This window comes from Triticum aestivum, chromosome 1D (genome assembly GCF_018294505.1).
Source record: "Triticum aestivum cultivar Chinese Spring chromosome 1D, IWGSC CS RefSeq v2.1, whole genome shotgun sequence".
Lineage (NCBI taxonomy): Eukaryota > Viridiplantae > Streptophyta > Magnoliopsida > Poales > Poaceae > Triticum > Triticum aestivum.
In genome coordinates this window covers 210,254,378-210,274,195 of record NC_057796.1, presented here as the reverse complement: position 1 = coordinate 210,274,195, position 19,818 = coordinate 210,254,378, and positions in this window count along the sequence as shown.

Sequence of the window (19,818 nt, the reverse complement as noted above, 5' to 3'; positions counted from 1 at the left end):
CAAATATAGACCAAAGCTCTGATACCACTTGTAGGATCGAAAGTAGGTCTAGTTGGGGTGATTAGACTACTTGACCCAAAAAAATCTAACCTTTTCCCAATTATTAGTTGTGGGCAGATTTTAGCAATTTGCACAAGTCAAGCAATCAACCAACACATGCAATTCTAAGAGTGTAGCAGCAAAAAGTAAAACATTGGATATGAAGGTAAAGGGAAGGGTTTGGAGAGTGCAAACGCAATGGAGACATGTAGATTTTTGGCGTGGTTCCGATAGGTGGTGCTATCGTACATCCATGTTGATGGAGACTTGAACCCCTGAAGGTTGGCGGTTGGTCTTCCTCAGCTATAAATGAGGGGGAGGGGCAGAGCCCCCTCGCTCATCTCTCCATCATCTTCTCGCTGCCCATTTCTTCTCCTTCTTGGCCTTGCTCCCATGGCGCCGATGAGGAGGTTTTCGGTGGCCGAGAAGGGGAAGGCTTCCAAGGAGGGACCAACCTCTCTGCCTCCCAAGAGAGGCCGCGACCGCCCCCGCAAGCACCCCGCGACCCCCGCAGTGGCCCCCAGGGGGCACGGGCGCACATCCCCCAGGGCCGGTGTTTCTCTTGGTGCCTGCGATGGTACCTCTTCTCGCGGCGGGGGCCACCGGCATCGGAGCAGCCCCCATGATGAAGGAAAGTGCGCCGTGATCGCGCGCCCTCCTCGACCGCGCTTCTCCTCGCTAGACGTGCTTCCCGAGTTCGTGGTGTGGTCGGAGAGCCCGGCCGGCACCTTGCTCCGGCTTCCGCGCTTCTTCTCCGACGAGCTTCCATCCTCGGGGCTTGATGGTCTGTGGCTGCAGGCTGACAGCTGCTGTAGCAGGGCCTCGTAGGTTTGGACTGAGGTCGCCGCCTCAGGCGGCGTGGTCCTGACCCGCGGCTGGCAGACGTTCGCCCGCGCGCGAGGCCTAAGTGGAAGGTGCACCCTCCACTTCAAGTACGATGGCCTGGTGACCCTCTATGTGAGGGTGTTCAGGGAGGACGGCCGCCGCGTGGGGTGCTGCCCGGAAGACGGCATCGACGACGAGGACAACGAGGGTGAGCCTGCCCTTGGCGGTGTGCGCTCCTCTTCTCACGACGGCAGCTCTTCCTTGGATGAGAGCTCGAGCAGTGGTGGCTATGACCGACCTCCACGCCGTCGCACTCGGACTGAGGACGGCGGTGGGTCGTCCCGCCGTGGCGCTCCGGTGAAGCTGGAGAGGAGCCCGGCATGAGTCCGGGGTCGCTGAACTTGGACTCAAGACCGGCCACGGCCCCAGGTCCCCTATGGGGGAACTGGTGGAGCATCGGGGCCACCTTGAGGCGCTGCTTGAGGACGCGGCGCTGGCGTCGGGTTTTCCCTCCCTCGGGTCCTCTTTGTTTAGCCTTTCCTTTCTCCTGTAATTCGAAAAAAGATAGTGTACCCCGCTGGGGCATGTAATGAACTATGGTAGTTGTGCCCTTTATGCTACGCTTGCTATCTTAATGTTGTGCCATAATGTTTGCGTTCTGAGTAGGCAAGGATAGGATAACTTAGCTTGATATGAGTGCAGTAGCTTCCCGCCTCGCGAGGACTTGGCTTCTGACGCCCGACGAGGCCCCCTTTCACAGGGACCTGGAGGTCACAAACCACAGGAGGTGCCTTGGGGTCTCAGGAGTCGCCACGGAACCGCTGCATGGCTGTCTAAAGGGAAATGAAACCTGATGAGCACCTTATTCCTCCTTCTGCGAGCCCCCTGTCATTGATTAGCTCTGACTTAATGCACAGCATCGCGCTGCCCGGGGGGCACGGATATGAGGGGTGCTGGTGCCTGTGAGCTTGATCGAGGGCTCCTCGTGAGGATAAGGCCGAAGCACAAGGGCAGGGGTTCGGCGCGGTGTGCGTGAACGAGAGCAGGCCCAAGGCGCACACACCTGCCTAGCCCCCACGCACGAGGCATGTCAGGGAGAGTGACGGGCAACTGCCACCTCCTCCCTGCCCCTAGGCTAAAAGCAAACGAGCAGGAGGAGAAGAAATCAACTCGGCGAACTGAAACACGAAAGCACCAACTCCACTGAAAGATTACTAAAAGATTGCAAGCAACTTCGGAAAGGAAATTAACAGCCACGTCCGTCACCTATTCTAGTCTTCTCACCAGTGTGGAGCTAAGTGCTGCCACTAAGACGTGGGAGGGAGCGCCCGTGAGGCCCCAGGGCGGCTCTCAGGAGACTCCGGGGCGTGTACAGCCCCACTCATTATTACGTGAGAGTGTCACGAGCGGAGACCTTAACAGGCCGGAGCCTTTCTTCATGGATAGAACTTCCAGAGATGCTGGATGTTCCAAGCATTCTGGATGAGGACCCCGTCCTGTGTCTCCAGGCGCGTGGTGTCAGGCCTGGAGACACAGGCTATCCTAAACGGCCCTCCCACATGGGAGAGAGCTTGTGCAGCCCTTCCCTGGAGAGCACCCACCTCAGGACGAGGTTTCCCACCTCTAACGTCCTGGAGCGGACGCTGGGGCAGTGATACCGCCGCAGCGCCTGCTGGTACCTTGCCGCCCGGAGCGAGGCTTGACGGCGGCATACCTCCCCCAGCACGAGATCCATCCCCCGCTTGGCGTCCTAACGCGCCTCGTCGAACGCCAGGACCCGCGTGGAGCGACGCTTGAGCTCGTGTGGGAGAACCGCTTCTGCTCCGTAGACGAGGAAGAACGGCGTCTCTCCCGTTGGCTTGGTCGCGGTGTTGCGGATGGACCACAGTACGGACTGGAGCTCGTCGAGCCAGCCCCTGCCACATGCCTCGAGCTTCTTCTTGAAGGTTCTTGTCTTGAGGCCCCTCAAGACCTCGGCATTGGCACGCTCGGCTTGGCCATTGCTTCTGGGGTGTGCCACTGAGGCGTAGCATATCTGTGTTCCAAGATTAGCACCGTATGTTTTGAAAAGGTTGCTAGTGAATTGCGAGCCGTTGTTGGTGATGATGCGGTTGGGGACCCCAAACTGGCTCACGATGCCCTTGATGAACTTGATGGCTGATCCGGCTGGGATGGCACGAACAACTTCTACCTCCGCCCATTTGGTGAATTTGTCGATGGCGACGTAGAGGTAGCGGTAGCCCCCTGGCGCTCGAGGAAATGGCCCCAAGATATCCAGCCCCCAGACTACGAATGGCCATGTGAGCGGGATTGTCTGGAGGCCCTGCGCAGGCTGGTGAATTTACTTGGCATGGAACTAGCATGCTTCGCAGGAACGCACCAGCTCTGTGGCGTCGTTGAGCGCAGTGGGCCAGTAGAAGCCACTGCAAAACGCCTTGCCCACTAGAGTGTGTGATGAGGAATGATGCCCGCAGGATCCACCATGTATGTCCGCTAGCAGCTCAAGTCCCTTCTCCCTAGGGATGCATCGCAACGAAACATCATTGGGCCTTTTGCGGTATAACTCACCATCACGGATGCAGTACGCGGTGGCCTCACGAGCCACGCGCTCGGCATCCTCCTTCTTCTCTGGCAGGACCCCCTGAAGTATGTACGTCTTGAACTCCTTAGTCTAGCACCCCTCCTGAGGCTCGAGCACAAGCAGCAAGCGGGCCCCTAAGGGATGGCCGCATACTAGGGCGCCAGTCACCGGTGCCTGAGATAGATCCTCCTGAGGCTGTGCTGGTGTCGTGGCGGGGGAGCCGCTGATGGCTTGAAGAGTCGTTCCTCGAACACCCTTGGCTCCTGAGGAATCCTCCAGGATGCCCTCTTGGCAATGTCGCCCGCTTCCTTGTTTCTTCCCCGTGGCACATGCTGGAGCTCTAAGCCCAGGAACCGCTTCTCCATCTTGCGTACCTCTTCCAGGTATGCATCCATGTGCTCGTCCCTGAGCGTGTACTCCTTGTTGGAGAAGTTGACGAGGAGCTGGGAATCACCCTTGATGGTGACGCGCTTCACCCCCAGCGCTGCCGCGGCCCTGAGACTAGCGAGCAAGCCTTCAAATTCCGCAATCTTATTGGAGACCTTCTCGCCCTGCTGGAAACAGAGTTGTACTGCATAGCAGAGCTTATCCTTGGTGGGTGAGATGAGGACAGCCCCGGCCCCTGCGCCTTGTCATGCGAACGCTCCGTCAAAGTACATGATCCACCCGTCTGGCTCCTCGTCCCCTGGTATGAGGTAGCGGTCCTCGCTTACCCCGTGGTGAGGGACGTCAGTCCACTCTGCCACAAAGTCAGCCAGGGCCGCACCCTTTTATCCTGGTGGTGCTGAACTCGGGATGGAATGCCTGGAGCTCGATGTTCCACTCTGCAACTCGCCCGGTGGCATTCGAGCTCCAGAGCACCCTCTCCAGCGGGTATGCCGAAACAACTTTGGTGGGGTGGCCTTGGAAGTAGTGACGCAGCTTTCGGGAGGCGACGAGGAGCGCAAGCAAGAGTTTTTGAGGCATGGGATAACGCGCACGTGCCTCCCTCAGCATCGTGCTGACGAAGTAGACTGGGTGCTCGACGAGGGGAGAGGCATTGGTGGAGTCTTGTTCTTCTTGAGGACGCGTGCCTCTGGCGAACTCGCGAGGACCACCCTCAGGAGCCCCCCAGCTGAGGGGTCAATCGCGGCTTCGGGAGGAATGTCAGCCGCTGGGTCGGCCGAGGCCCCGGGTGCGCTGTCCTGAGGATGCTGCGCTTTGCTTGGTGATTGAGCGCCCTACTGAGGGCCCTTGGACGGGCGCTCCTTCCTTAGCGCCACCAGGGCAACGCTGGCTGAGTGAGGGCTGGCTGCCAAATAGAGCACCAAGGGTTCAAGAGGGCTCGGCGCCACTATCACTGGCGGGCTGGTCAGGTATCTCTTGAGGTCTTGAAAGGCCGCGTCTGCCTCAGGGGTCCACTTGAACGGCTCCTTATTTTTCATCAGCTTGAAGAACGGGAGGGCGCGCTCCCCCAGCTTGGAGATGAAGCGCCCCAGCGAGGTTACGCAGCCCGCCAGTTTCTGCATCTCCTTCAGGGTCTGCGGGGGGCTCATGTCTTCTATTGCCTTGACCTTCTCTAGATTTGCCTTGATCCCTCTGTGCGACACTAGGAAGCCTAGCAGCTTGCCACAGGGGACCCCGAATACGCACTTCTCGGGATTGAGCCGCAGGTCCACCTTGCGCAAGCTGGCAAATGTCTCCTCCAAATCTTCTATCAGGGTCCCAGACTCACGAGACTTCACTACTATGTCATCAACATAGGCCTCTGCGTTTCTCCCGAGCTGCCTGCCCAGGGCGATATGCATCAGCCGCTGGAAGGTAGCCCCAGCATTGCTCAGCCCGAAGGGCATACAAGTGTAGCAGTACACTCCGCAGGGGGGTCAGGAACGTCGTATTCTCCACATCTTGCACGGCCATCTTGATCTGGTGGTAGCCTGAGAAGGCATCCAACAAGCACAACAGGTCGCACTCGGCGGTGGAGTCCATGATCTGATCGATGCGAGGAAGCGGGAGGGGGTCTTGAGGGCAAGCCTTGTTGAGGTTGGTGAAGTCGACACACATATGCTCCTTCCCTCCTTTCTTAGGGACGACAACCGGGTTTGCCAGCCATTCTGGGTATCGTACTTCCCGGATAACCCCAGCGTCCTGCAGCTTGCGGGTTTCTTGGACGATAAATGCTTGCTTCTCGGTGGACTGGCGGCGGGCCTTCTACTTCACCGGCTGCACGTTTGGGCATACCTTTAGGTGGTGCTCGATTATTCCCCTTGGAACCCTAGCCAAGTCTTTGGGCTCCCAAGTGATTACATCCTTGTTGGCGCGCAAGAAGTCGACCAACGATTTCTCCTGGTCCCGAGGGAGGCCAGCTCCTATTGTGAAGGTGGCGCTTGTCACCCCCTCTTCACTGACCAACACTTGCTTCGTCTCGGCTCGGTCTTGGGAGAATAGTTGCTTCTTCTTGGCCGGCGCTGCTTCCGGGGCCCCAGGATCCCCCTTCTCACCACGCAGCATGAACGCCGCAGACCTGAAGGCAAGCTTGAGGGCCTGTAACGCGTCTTTGGTATCCCCTGCCACTGTGAGGACACCGTTGCTGCCTGGCATCTTCATGAGGTTGTAAGCTTGGTGAGTTGCCGCCATGAACTTGGCCAAGGCGGGGTATCCGAGGATGGCATTATATGGCAAGTCTATCCGGGCGATGTCGAAGTTGATGAGCTCGGTGCGGTAGTTGTTGTGGGTCCCGAAGGTTACGGGGAGATGGATCTGCCCCAGGGGGAGGGTGAAAGCCACCGCCGACCCCGGAGAAGGGCTTGGTGGGGGCGGAGCCGGCCGGGAGGCACGTGCAGTAGGCCGAACGCCTCCGTGGAGAGCACGTTGAGGCCGGCTCCGCCATCGGCGAGGGTCCTGGTGACCGCCACGTTGCAGATGGTGGGGGTACAGAGCAATGGAGCACTCCTGTTCCTGCCGTGGTCGCTGGATGGTCTTCTAGGCCGAAGGAGCCCCCGAGCTCACTTGGGCAGCGCTTACTTGACGGTAGAACTGATTGATATGCCGATCAGAAGGTGGTGCCTGCGAGCCGCCTAAGAGAGCTGCAATGACAGGAGGCGCCGGCGCCGCAAAGTGCGCAATGAAGAGGCTACGCAGCTCCTCCCAAGAGCCCACAGAGGACTCCGGCAGGTGGAGCAGCCAGGCGCGCGGCGCTCCTACGAGGGCCATGGGGAGCCAGTTGGCCTTCACCTTGTCGTCTCCACCGGCCGCCTAGACTGTCTCCACATACGTCTGGAGGAAGCCAGTCGGGTCCGTCGTGCCGTCATAGCGTGGCGGCATCTCGGGCTTGAACTTGGGCGGCCATTCCACCCGCCGCAGGGAGGGGGCGAAAGGGCGCAGCCCTAGCGCTTCTTCGTAGGCGCGCATCGGTCGAGTTGATGGAGAAGCGCCCGCCATTGAAGCCGATGCGTGATCTGGCGGACGAGGCAGGGGATCCCCGACGCACCCCTACCTGGCGTGCCAAATGTTGGATTGCGGGTTCCGCAAACCCTTGAAAGGTTCGAACTCTGGGGTGCGTGTGGAGATCTCAACCTACTCAGCCTGCCTACTCGGGATCCTCCTAAGCCTAGCGCGTCGGGCTCAAAGAGACAAAGAGACACAACAGTTTATCCTGGTTTGGGCCACCTTGCGGTGTAATACCCTACTCCAGCGTTTTGGTGGATTGCCTCGAAGGGCTGAGGATGAACTAGTACAGTGGATGAACTGGCCTCAGGAACTGAGGTGTTCTTGAGCTCAAGAGAGCTGGTGAGTTGGTCGGGTGAGAATGGATCCGATCCCCCTCTATGGTAGTGGCTAAGTCCTATTTATAGTGGCCTTGGTCCTCTTCCCAAATGTTGGCGGGAAGGGATCCCACAACGGCCAGATTTGAAAGGGGACAAGTAGTACATCCTATCCTGACTAAAGTGGTCTTCGCCTCCAAAAAGAGTCTGGTCGTGACGCTGCGGTGGGCTCGGTAATGACCTCCGTCCTGCCGTCCTGGCGGTCTTGGTATTGTTGCATCAGAATGGAAACCTTTGGATGATTCCTCGGTACTCCACGCCTGCGGCTTGCCTCCCTTGCACCGAAGAGGAAACTGGCGCTCTGCGCCCGCTGGCGCCCGCCTGGCCTTGGTCGTCATGGCTCACGTCAGCTGAGCCTCGTGAGGTGCACCTTGCATAGAACTCTCCGACCCTCGGGAGACAACCTAGGGAGGCCGATCCCCCCGGGGGGCCTTGGTGTTGTCCGCCACACGAGGCTTGGCCCCTCGCGAGGGTCTTGAGTCGTTGATGCTGAAGCTGGGTCGTACCAGGCCGTCGAAGGAGCCACGCGGTGGGCCGCAGGCAGGCGAGTGTGGATACCCCCATATCTAGAACGCCGACAGAGACATGATACAACTAAGGGAAAAACCTCCCTTGCCGGGCAGGCGAGCCTGGCGAGGATGGGGTTACCCCTGGAAGCAAGTCCTTAGATCGTCCCGGTAGGCCTGCCGGGGCTCGCGGAGGCAAGCCACTCCACCACACCACCTTACAACAACGCAAGTCATCGATTAGTGCAGTGTCAAGCCGCAAAGTGACTAAGCGGCTGCTATTTGTCACATGGCAGCCACTTCCTACTGAAATACCTACAAGCGACACCCGTCCTGGGACGTGTCAAGCAAGCAGACGTGAAGCTGGCTAAACAGCCCGGCAGGGCCTGCCCGGTGAGCCGTGATGTGACATTGAGTGGCGCATTTAATGCACTTTGTCAGCCTGCAGAGTTAGGTATGATAGCACTGTTTGCTATCTAATCAGTATGTAATGACTGATTTGCCACTATGGTGACCCCTTAATCTATAAAAGGAGGCCCATGGCAACCGTAGAAAGGATTCAGACCCCCTCGCACTCATATGCGCGTAGCTCCTCTCGCCCCGAGGCAACCTTGCCAGCCAAGAGCGCTGCGCTTCTCCACCACTTTCCACCATTAATCCACCAAAGCAAGAGTAGGGTTTTATGCCTCACGGCGGACCGAACCTGGGTAAACTACCTGTGTGATCTCTGTCATGCTGTTCTACGCTACTACGCTCTTTGTGCAAGGTTCCCATCCCCCCGCCGAACCGAAAAGGGACTCTTGGTCCTATAGGTGGCCGTGGTTTCCCACGACATCTTGGGCGCGCTAGGTAGGGGGATCACTTGCGTGAACTCGAGAGCGCGAGCAGCGTGTCGTCTTCATCACCATTTTTTCATCATCAACGGCTCCATCGACTATGGTGCCCAAGAAAAAGTCCGGTGCCGCAGCTCACCCGTCCACCTCGAAGGCCCCACCACCCGCTGCCACCGACGCCGCGGGGAATGCGGGGCGCATGAGGTTGTGGGTGCTGCGGGGGACGTGGTTGGCGCAGGCGGCGTTGTCACCACCTCCCCCACGGCCGAAGCAGGAGCGGGAGGCACCGGAGAAGAGCAGCACCAATAACATCCCAGTGACCATGCTCTGCGAGGTACGGGTGGAGACATTATTCCTTCTGTCCCTCTTGGCCCGGCCGAGGGGCATAGCCATGACGGTGATGCTTGTCCTGAGGCGAGTCACAATCCTACGGCCGCCCCCGCTGTGGTTACGGTTGCAGGACATGCGCCGCCCACAAAGCAAGCTGGCTCGGCCAACGCTCCGAACGAAGTCATTAGCCCGCGCAGGCCATCACCTCATCACCATGCCATCCCAGCGATTGGCTCCCGACGACGGGAGCCCAACACACCCATCGTTGGCACCGTTAGGAGCCATGTGACGCTGCGGTCTACGTCATCATCACCAACGCCAAGCATCGCTTCGAAGGCCATGGCGCAGGCGCAGCTGCTGTTGAGATTTCCGTCGATAGCTGATCAGATGGATGAGTGGAGAGACACCATTAAGAGTTTGATTGGCTTTGCCAAGGCTAGGGGCTCACACTGAGCTGGCCCTCCATGGCCTCCCAAGACGATGACGGCAGCTCGTGCTACTGGTCGTGCGGAAGGGGCCACCCTCACGGTGCAGTCCCCACCACGACAATCAGCGCGGAGCTGCGAAACAAGAACCCGATGACGTCTCGATGGCCTCTTCCGACCCTCGAGCTTGCCAAGGCCAATGGCGGGCCCCAGAGGATAGGCGGAGGGAAGGCGCGCGTGTCATTGTCAAACGGCACCGTGACAACCACCACCGGACCAATGGGTGCGATGGTCCTGACGTCGACGAGCCCGTGCTCGAAGATGGAGGGTGCCTGCCTTTCGAGGTTGGGTGCCCTGCCTTCACTCGTGATCTGCGGCAAGTCCGTTGGCCATCTGCTCGCACGTTCAAGCCAAAGATACCCGAGAAGTATGATGGGAGACTGAACCCAGCAGAGTTCATGAGCATCTACACCATCACTGTTCAAGCAGTCGGGGGAAGAGATGAGAAGGTGTTCGCCAATTACTTCCCTTTGGCACTCAAGTCAAATGTGAGGTCTTGGCTCATGCACCTGCCGGAGAACTCCATTTCGACCTGGGCTGACCTGTGCCATGAGTTTATTGGCACCTTCACGGGCGGCCATCAAGAACCAGGGCAGCCCAGCGACTTGCAGCTTCTCCAACAGAAAGAAGGAGAGACTCTACGGAAGTACTTGCAGAGATTCAGCCAAGTCCACAGAAATATCCAAGATATCCACCCGGCAGCCGTGATAGCTGCCTTCCAATCCAATGTGCGCAACCGCAGGATACGTTCCAAGATGAATGTTCGGTTGCCCAAGACTGTGAAGGAGCTTTACACCTTGGTGGACAAATGTGCTCGGGTGGAGGAAGGGAGGAAACTCCCTGGAGAGGAAGATTGCGTCGACGTTGACTCAGAGGATGACGACGAGTCCACCAGTCAGAAGAAGAATAAGAATTGCATTAACAAGCGCAAGGACAAAGAAGTGCTGACAATTGAGGGATCGGGCATGCCTAGTACCAGCAAGAAGGCTAAGGCCGAAGCCCCCAGTAAGGAAGTTGCCTCATGCACTGATTGCCAAGAGGCTGCGGTTGCCGGGAAAGCTGGGAAAGGTGATGGGCCGTACTGCAAGATTCGCCGGACCAAGGGCCACTATCTCCAAGAGTGTCATCAGCTTGAGCAGCTTGTCAAGACGTAGAGGGCTGAATATGAGAAGCATGATAAGGAAAAGGATCAAAATGGCGCTGGCGGGAAGGGCCGAGGCGGTGAAGAAAATTGCCCCGGCAAGGCTCTTCGGAACCAAGGAAATCCTGCCAGGGGCAGAGAGCAGGAGGATTGCAATAATGATCGTGATAGAGGGGATGAAGAGGAAACCAGTGAGTAGGAATCCCAGAAGGCTACTAACGCCCTGTGCATTGACGGGGGTGCATCTCTGCACTCCTCTCACCGCCAACTCAAACGGTGGGCACGTGAGGTCAGTGTCGTGGAGTCAGCGGCAGAGTCTTGGAAGCCGCTCAAATGGTCACGCACGCCCATAATCTTTGACGAAGAGGACCATCCAGACCGCACCACCATGGTAGGATGCTTGCCGTTGTTGGTCTCACCAATAATATGCAACCTCAAAGTCACAAAGATGTTAGTTGATGGGGGGCCGGGTTGAATCTAATTTCCCCGAAGGTTATCAGCAAGCTTCAGATAGCAGAGGAAGAACTCAATGGTCACATGCACGTTTCAAGGAATCAACCCTGGTAGGAGTCATCCTAAGGGAAAGATCACGTTGCCAGTGACATTTGGAGGAGAGTTGAACTACCGGATTGAGAAGGTTGTGTTTGATGTGGTCAACCTCCCCCTGCCGTACAATGGAATCCTTGGACGCCCAGCCCTGACAAAATTCATGGTGGCATCTCACTATGCCTACAACACCTTGAAGATGCCAGGGCCGGTGGGAGTCATTTCCATTCCGTCAGACGAGAAGGACACAATCTTTTGCGTAGATAAGATGTACCGGGACATTGTCGCAGCAGAGGCCGCGGAAGCCACAGTTCCCGCCAAGGAAATCAAAGGAAAGAAGAAGGATAGCAGTGACACTAGCAAGGAATCTGGGAAGTGTACCTCTTCGGAGTACGCTACGCCTGTGGATGACTTGCCGGAGAGTTCCAACAGTAAGAGATCCAAAGCTGCTGCACCTCATGTGAAAAAGGTCCCAACAGGGCTGGCTAGCGTTGATTGCACCTTTACTATCAGCGCCACCCTTGATGACAAATAGGAAAGCGCACTTGTTGCCTTCCTGCGGGCGAATATCGATGTGTTTGCTTGGCAACCATCTGATATCCCCGGTGTTCCCAAGGAGGTAATCGAGTGTCAGGACCACGATCCCATGCCACACTGATCTAGCATGTAACACCCCATATCACTTTGCGGCCTCACGCACGGTATTCCCACGGGTGACGCCTTACCAGGCTCGGGATCGTTTGCGCCTTTTGGCTCACGTATATGATAGTGTGGCTAGCATCCATATGACAAAGAACCCGGGCTGACATGGCTAGTCGTGAACCCAAAGTGGCACTAACTTACAGGGACAGGCATACATGACCCAGCAACGAACATGTCGGTCATCAGCGAGTGAATCCGGGCTGTAGCAGCCGGGCTAACAGGACTTCGGAGAACCCGGGATGTAGCAGGCTAACAGGAATCCGGTAGACACCGCGTGACATTTCCCCGAAGGGACAGACACAGGAACGAAGAAGGACACATGTCGGCCAGCCTAAGTGTTCCGGAGCAGTAGCAAGCTACCAAGACTCAGTGGAAGCACTAGGAGACATTTCCCGGTAACAGAGGCAACCAAGGATAAACAACTAGATAGTCAGATCCCACAGATACCAAGCATTTCAATAACATACACACAATATGCTCGATATGTGCAAATACAACATGACATCGCAACATGACTCTACAACTCAAGTATTTATTCAATAGGCTCCGAGGAGCGAGGTAATACAAACATGGGTCTCATGACCCAACATTCAGAGCATACAAGTCAAAGAACATGCGGAAGCTTATCATGTCTGAGTGCAGACATCTACAAATGAAAAAGGCTGAGAAGCCTGACTATCTACCAAATCCTGTCGAGGGCACAAGATCGTAGCTGAGGTAACAAGCTAAACGTCGAAGTCCACGCGGAACTACTAGTGAGACTGAAGTCTCTCTGCAAAAACATAAATTAAGCAAACATGAGTACAAATGTACCCAGCATGACTTACATCAGAACTGGCTACATATGCATCAGTATCAACAAAGGGGGTGGTGGAGTTTAACTGCAGCAAGCCAGCTTTGACTCAATGGCTAACCTGAACTACGACTGCAAGTAACTCTTTTGAGGTGGCGCACACGAGTCCACATATTCACCATATCAATACACCACTATGGATCCGCTCCCGTCTTCCTATGAGAATGCCATCCATAGCACTCACGCTTATCTTGCGTATTTTAGAGTATCCACTTTCACTTGTCTATGAACTGTATAGGCAACCCAAAGGTCCTTTACCGCGGACACGGCTATTCGAATAGATCATATTAACCCTGCAGGGGTGTACTTCTTCACACATGCTCTCGCCACTTACCACCATGCACACATCATGTATCTCGGCAACCTTCAAGCGGAAGCCTGGCGAGGGTGTCGGCCACGACCTGACTAACCACACAAGTCTCTAGTCCAGGTTTATCGCCTATTCGGGGTTCCATCCGCAAGGAGATCCGGCCGGGGTGTCGCTCACGGCCCCAAACGATGTGAGCAGGGTTCCCAAGCCCACCATCGGGGTGCCACTTGGTGCACCGTGCCACTGCACCTAGTCTGTCCCAAGCCCACCTGTACCGGGTGCCACTTGGTAGACTACTAGCACTACCTACAAACACCAGAAACTAGTTGCAACTCCTCGACAGAGATCAAGTTGATTAATAAGTCGAGAGAGCTTGGAGTGCCCGGAGCCCAATGTGTGGTAGTAACTGTTCATGGATCACAAACACAGAACTCAGTTCCTGAGGACGGCTTCAATGAGACAACCCACCATGTACTCCTACATGGCCTCTCACCACTACCTTTACCAAATCGTGTTCACACACTTAGCTCTCAACAGTAGGACATGTTCACAACTTTCCAACTCATCCCCGATGAATCAGACCTGACACAACTCTAAGCAATAGCAGGCATGACAAACAAGCATGAATGAGTAGGCACATCAGGGCTCAAACAACTCCTACTCATGCTAGTGGGTTTCATCTATTTACTGTGGCAATGACAGGTCATGCAGAGGAAAGGGGTTCAACTACCGCAGCATGTAATAGTTGAATCGTTGTTGTCCTAATGCAGTAAAAGAGAGCAGGAGCGAGAGAGTGGGATTGTATCAGAATGAACAAGGGGTTCTTGCTTGCCTGGCACTTCTGAAGATAGTATAGTTCTTCATCGGTGTAATCGATCTCATCGTCGGAACCACGTCTACTGAGAAGGGACAAATACCGGCAAACAAGGAAGAACACAATCAATGCAATGCAACAATTATGATGCATGATTATGACATGGCAATATGCTGTGATTTGAGCTCATGCAACTAGCAATGATTTGAATGGAGTTGGTTTGAACACTGGGTTCAAATTCAAACCCCACATAGGACATTTAAAATGCCATTTATTCATATTGTCCTAAACAGTGGTTGTAAGTTGTTCAAACATGCATGAAAATGCCATAAACAGATTTTTTGGATTTTTCTGATCATTTTTCATATATAAATCTTTTCAATCTGAGTTATAGATTATTTTCTATGATTTTTAGAAGTTTTAACTATTTTCTGGAATTTCCTGGTTATTTTAAATTAGACTAAAACTAGAAAATAGTTTACTGCATCAGCATGCCATCATGCTGACATCCGCAGGTCAACGGGCGGCCCAGGTCAAACTAACCAGTGGGTCCCGCGTGTCAATGACTAACCTAACTAACTGGGTTAATTAGCGTTTTAACTTAAGCTAACCTAGGTTAATTTGGCGCGCTGGTCCCGCATGTCAGTCACCCAGGGGTAGGTCAAACCCCCGGTCAAAAGAGGTCAACACCACCGGCGGCTTGACGCCGGCGACGGCAAACGCGGCGGAGCGCTCGGGGTTGCTTCTCCGGCGGCTAAACACGCGGCGGAGGGCACCAGGAGGGATCCCTGGTTCGTGCACATCCAGGGGAGGCACGCGGAAGGCCGAGGGGTGGCCGGGGTTCGGCGGGAGCAAGTCCGCGGCGGCGGCCGGAGCTCGGTTTCGCGGGGACGGCGGCTAGCGGAGGGAACGGAGGGGTGAGTGTCAGGACCGGTTTTCGGGATACTAATTTCCCAGAAAATGGCCCTTGTGCTCACCAGCCCCCAGGATTACTGTTAGCTGATGAGGCACCAACTTGATACAGAAATTCCAAGTAAGGTACAAAATATGTAGTACAAGACCATTGTGGCCTCTGAGTACGACAGTTGGTTTCTAGTGGTTGATGGCGGAAGCGGTTTGTGGTTCATCTGTGTCTATGGGACTCCATTTCCCACAGGAACAGCTGACCAGGATAACTCCTATCTTCGCGGGGCTGCTATCACCTTTGCATGGGTTCCGGGGCTGTCGTCGCAACGCTCCTCTCCACGCAAGAAATCTGGCCAAGACAATAGCCAGGGACAAGCCAGTGAGTACGTTTGAATGTACTCGCAAACATTATGAACACGGGTATAATATAACAAGGGATAATCATGCTCCGAAATATTCTATGATCATAACGTCAGTCACGAAATAAACAAGGTTCATGATGCCCGCAGGCAGGTTGTTCATATAAAATATGAATATGCAATACGGGAGTAGAAGTAGAATGCACCGATCGAGTGTCTGAAGCGACGCCTCGAAAGTATAATAAGATAAATCATGCCTCAGTCGGGCGTCTGAGCGACACCACATAAAGGGCTTATAAATAAAAGAAATAACAAGCATGCCACACTCGGGCGTCTATGCGACACCACATAAAGGGCTTATAAATAATAGAAATAACAAGCATGCCACAGTCGGGCGTCTGAGCGACACCACATAAAGGGCTTATAAAGAATTTAAATAACAATCATGCCACAGTCGGGCGTCTGAGCGACACCACATAAAGGGCTTATAGAATACATATATAACAAGCATGCCGCAGTCGGGCGTCTGAGCGACACCACATAAAGGGCTTATATAAGAATAATCACAGTGAATATCTAGGAGGTAGAACCGTCCGAGGGATACTCAATAATTCAAATAATGTAAATGGTTAGTCCATAATAATAATAACCATAATCATCATGAGTCACAAGTCATGATCCAAGTTCTGGTTTAACAGTTTTTCTCCTCCGAAGACCAACCCTAAGATCGACACTAGACCCATCTCAAACTATAGTCCTTACCCATGGACATGGCTATTCGAAAAGATTTAACCTCTGCAGAGGGTGTACTCTTTACCCACGAGTAACGGATTTATCTAGTCCCTCGGGACTAATTCCGCCTACGGTCTTTTAATTGAAAACACACCTGACCGCACACACCAGCCTAACTTACCGGTGTCTGGAATCACCCACGAGACCTGTCAAGTAAAACTCTAAGTGGGGAGGCTACAACCTCGATTAGCATGGGATCTCGCGCGCAAACTAGGGAAGCCACTCCCCTCGGCTACAACCGGAAACACCCATGCCCCCGGACCAAGTGGCATGCCTACCGGATGCCTCCGGTATCTTCCACCATGGCCTCTCTGTACGGTGTGTGCTTGAAGGGGTTGACAACTTACTGAACCGTACCCTACCGACGGCAGGGACAAGTGGTAGTACGAAACAAGTATGGGGGTTACTGGAACAAGACTCAATCTACGGCCGACTCAAGAGGTCCAAGTATTCCCTTTATGATTAGCATAACAAAAGTATTTCAACTAACAGACAGAATCACCACTCATCATACCTCATCATGCCATACCGGATACACTCGCCTCGACGAGGGACTAGGGACAAGCTCGTGTCTACCCAAGACAGAGACTTTCCCGGCTTCCTTCCGGTATGCATGAAAAGCTTACGAGGATGATTACTACCACCAGCATATCCATCTCAAACAGCAAAGAATCTCATTATGCACTCACGCGTATGATCGTATCGTCACATAAAATAACGAATGCTCCATGTCAAGGTGGTGTTGTAACCGTATCAGACAACACACAAAATATTATGCCAGGGTTCAGAATGCTTGCCTTCAAGTGTATGAAAGAGGGAGTGCACTATTTGAAAGTTGCCTTCTTCTTCAAAATCCTATTTTATGAAAATTTAAATTAACACATAGTTTTAAAACAGTACAAAAAAGTTGTTTGGAAAATTTTCAAATAAATACTAAAATAAACTAGACAGAATTTGAGAAAGGTAGGAAAAGGAATCAACTCATTTGGAGTTATATTTAAAAAGTTACAGCCAGTCAAAGTTTCAGTCAAATTCTGTTTTTAACAAAAATTCAGAAAAAGAAAACGGTTCGGGGAGTAATACATTTTCGAACAGGAGGAAACGTACTCTGGGTTTTACGCTTTCACTTAAAATAGCGCGGGCCGGCTCGGGGTCACTGACAGTGGGTCCACGGGGCCCACTGGTCAGGCTTGACCGGGCGCCTTTCCCTCCTCTTCCTCTGCCCGAGCGGAGGCGGGACTCCGGCGATCGCCGTTGACGAACGGCGCCTCCCCGCGGGGTCCTGAGGGCGGGGATGGATCCGCCAGTCCAGGGCGGTCCTCCCAGTGGTTGCTAGGCAGGTGGGGATGGAGGGAGTCGCCGGCGGCGAGCTTCGCGGCGGACGGTGTTTCGGGAGCGATTGGGGTTTTGGGCTCCGGTGGTTCCCGATCAAGGCTGAGGTGCTGGATAGCTCCGCAAGATCAAGGGGGGTCGGACGGTGGTGTTGGCTGGGCTAGTAGGGCTCTGCTCGCGGCGCACGGCACCGGAGCGTGGCGGCGGCCAAGCTGACCGGAGATGGGGAAGACGGCCTCTCCCCGTCGATTGCCGGCTATGGAGGCATCAGAGGTATGGCCTGAGGGACTGGACGAGCTCAGAGGCTCCTTTTATAGCGTCTCTATGTAGGTTCCGCGGCGTCCGGGGATAAGATCGTCGGCGGCAGTGGATAGGAACGGCGAATCGCCGTTCTGTAGCTTGCAGCGTGACGCGTCGAGGCTGGGGATGGCGGCAGAGGCTAGCGGACGGGCGGGCACTGCTCCAGGGGCGAGCTGGCGAGAGAGGGTGGCTCGGGCGGCGCCGTCCATGGCAGAGGCGCACTGCGGACGCCGGCGTGCCGCCAAGAGGGCCCTGACGGCGGCGCTGTAGGGCGCCAGGGGAGGTCTTGGAGGGTTCTGGCGAGCGGATGCGGACGGGCGCGGCTCTGCGGGCGAGCAACGGCCAGGGGCGGGACGCGGCGACCCGTGCGCATACACGTGCTAAACACGCGCTCTGGCCGCGCCCAGAGCACGCACGCGACCTGCTCGACGGAATGCCAGGGTGGGCTAGAGTGCTCGAGCGAGTTTGGCAATTAACAAGACTATGCTAGAGTTTGCAAGGAGGTTAATTGACATGGTGGTTCTGTCAGGGGATCAAGTCCATAATGCAAACTAATAACCATGCCGAATCTGTCCATGCACACAAGGTGTTCGACAGAATGCTAAGTGCATCTAGGCAACTCTTGGAGTGGCCAAAAACTCTAGATCATAGTCTCTCTAGGTGTAGGTGATTGTGGCAAGGTTAGTTTGGCAAGTCCAGAAACTTGTTAGTGCAAATATTTGAGAAAACCAATTTTGGGCAGAAACTAAAGGTTATAATTGCATGAACCAAAAATATTCCAATGGGTCCACTCTCCTGGACTTAAGGGTTTTGTAGAGGGGACTACAAGCAGGAAAAAGCTCATGGGCACTAGAGCAAGATAAATGAGGGTTGCAGTAGAAACAACCAAACTGGACCAGAGAGCAAAAGAGGATGATTTGCTCAAATTTTTCAAAGAACACTCATGGGTTTTTGCATGAAGTTGGATTATATGCATCTACTGACATCTCCAAACACTTGGAAGAATTTATAAAGAAATATTTAGATAGGTTGTAGTGCAAAAATACTTACTGGACCAGATTTGAAAATTTGGTGTAGAGCTCAAAATCTTAAATGACCAAAAGGTATTTTTGCATAAAAGTGACGTGGAGACATCACATGACATCCCCAAATTTTGGTGAAAATTTTAAATGCATTTATCAAATGGTTGCAGTGCAAAAGAGGCTCCAAATTTATGAAAAATCATTTTAAAAGAATAAAGCTCAGGAAAAACAATTATGCAAATGAATCCACTGATAAAGAATTGTTTTATTGGGAGAGTATACAGGTCCAATAATATTTTTGGAAAGTTCCCACCTGAGGTAAAAACCCATAATATTAAAGAGAAGAGGGGTTCTGAAATCAAAAGGTAACTCCAGAAAATAAAAATTTAATTTCCTGGCAAAATTTTAATTAATAAATCAAGGTCAAAATTTTGGGGTGTCACAGTGAGCAAGGGGGAGGATCATGAGCTCACATCGGGGTAGCAGAGCGGCTTAGAGGCTCGGGGAAGCGTCGGAGGCGACGTACGGGAGGCGGCGATCTCTGGTGGCCGATGAGGGAAACGGCGGTGTTAGCGGCGTCCAGGGGCTTCCGGCGTCGTGAGGATTGGTGGGGAGGGATAGGGCATCGGGGCGGAGCTCGTAGACTGCTCGGGGTGTCGCCGGGACAGCGGTGGCCGCGGTGGTGGTGAGCGGCGGCGACGGGCGCATTCGGGTGGACGCGCGCGAGAGAGATAGAGGAGGGAGGGCGCTCGAGGGAGAGAGAGGGAGAGGTGCAGGGGGTCGCGTGGCGCTCGTAGGCGCATCGGGGAGAAGGCGGCAAGCAAGCAGGAGGTGGAGGCTCGGGCACGGGTGCGTCGACACGCCTCTGCCAGTAGGCAGAGGTTGAAGACTGCGGTGCCCCTAGTGGGCTGGGCCGCCAAGTGGACTGGCCAGGTGAGTGCCAGGTAAGTTTCCTTTCTCTCTCTCTCTTTTCTGTTTTCTATTTATTTCAATCTGTTTGGTTTGATTCAAAGGCCAAACCACTTTCCTAAATTCTGAAAATATTCTTGGGCTCTCTCTGAGTTATTCCATATGCCCAAAAAATAAATTCAAAAGTGTTGGAGCTATAAATTATTTTATAGCATTTATTAGCTCCAATTCAAATAGGTAGTGAGTTAATTCAAAAATCCAAAAATGTCCTAGAAATATATTCATCATTTTTGGGAGAGGTTTCCACCTTAACCAGAAATCATGAACTTTTCTTAAGGGCATTTTGGGCTCATTGAAGATTATTTTAGGTTGAACCTATTTGATTTGATCTCGTGCTAGGGTTTGAACAATCCCCATTTCAACTTTCAAG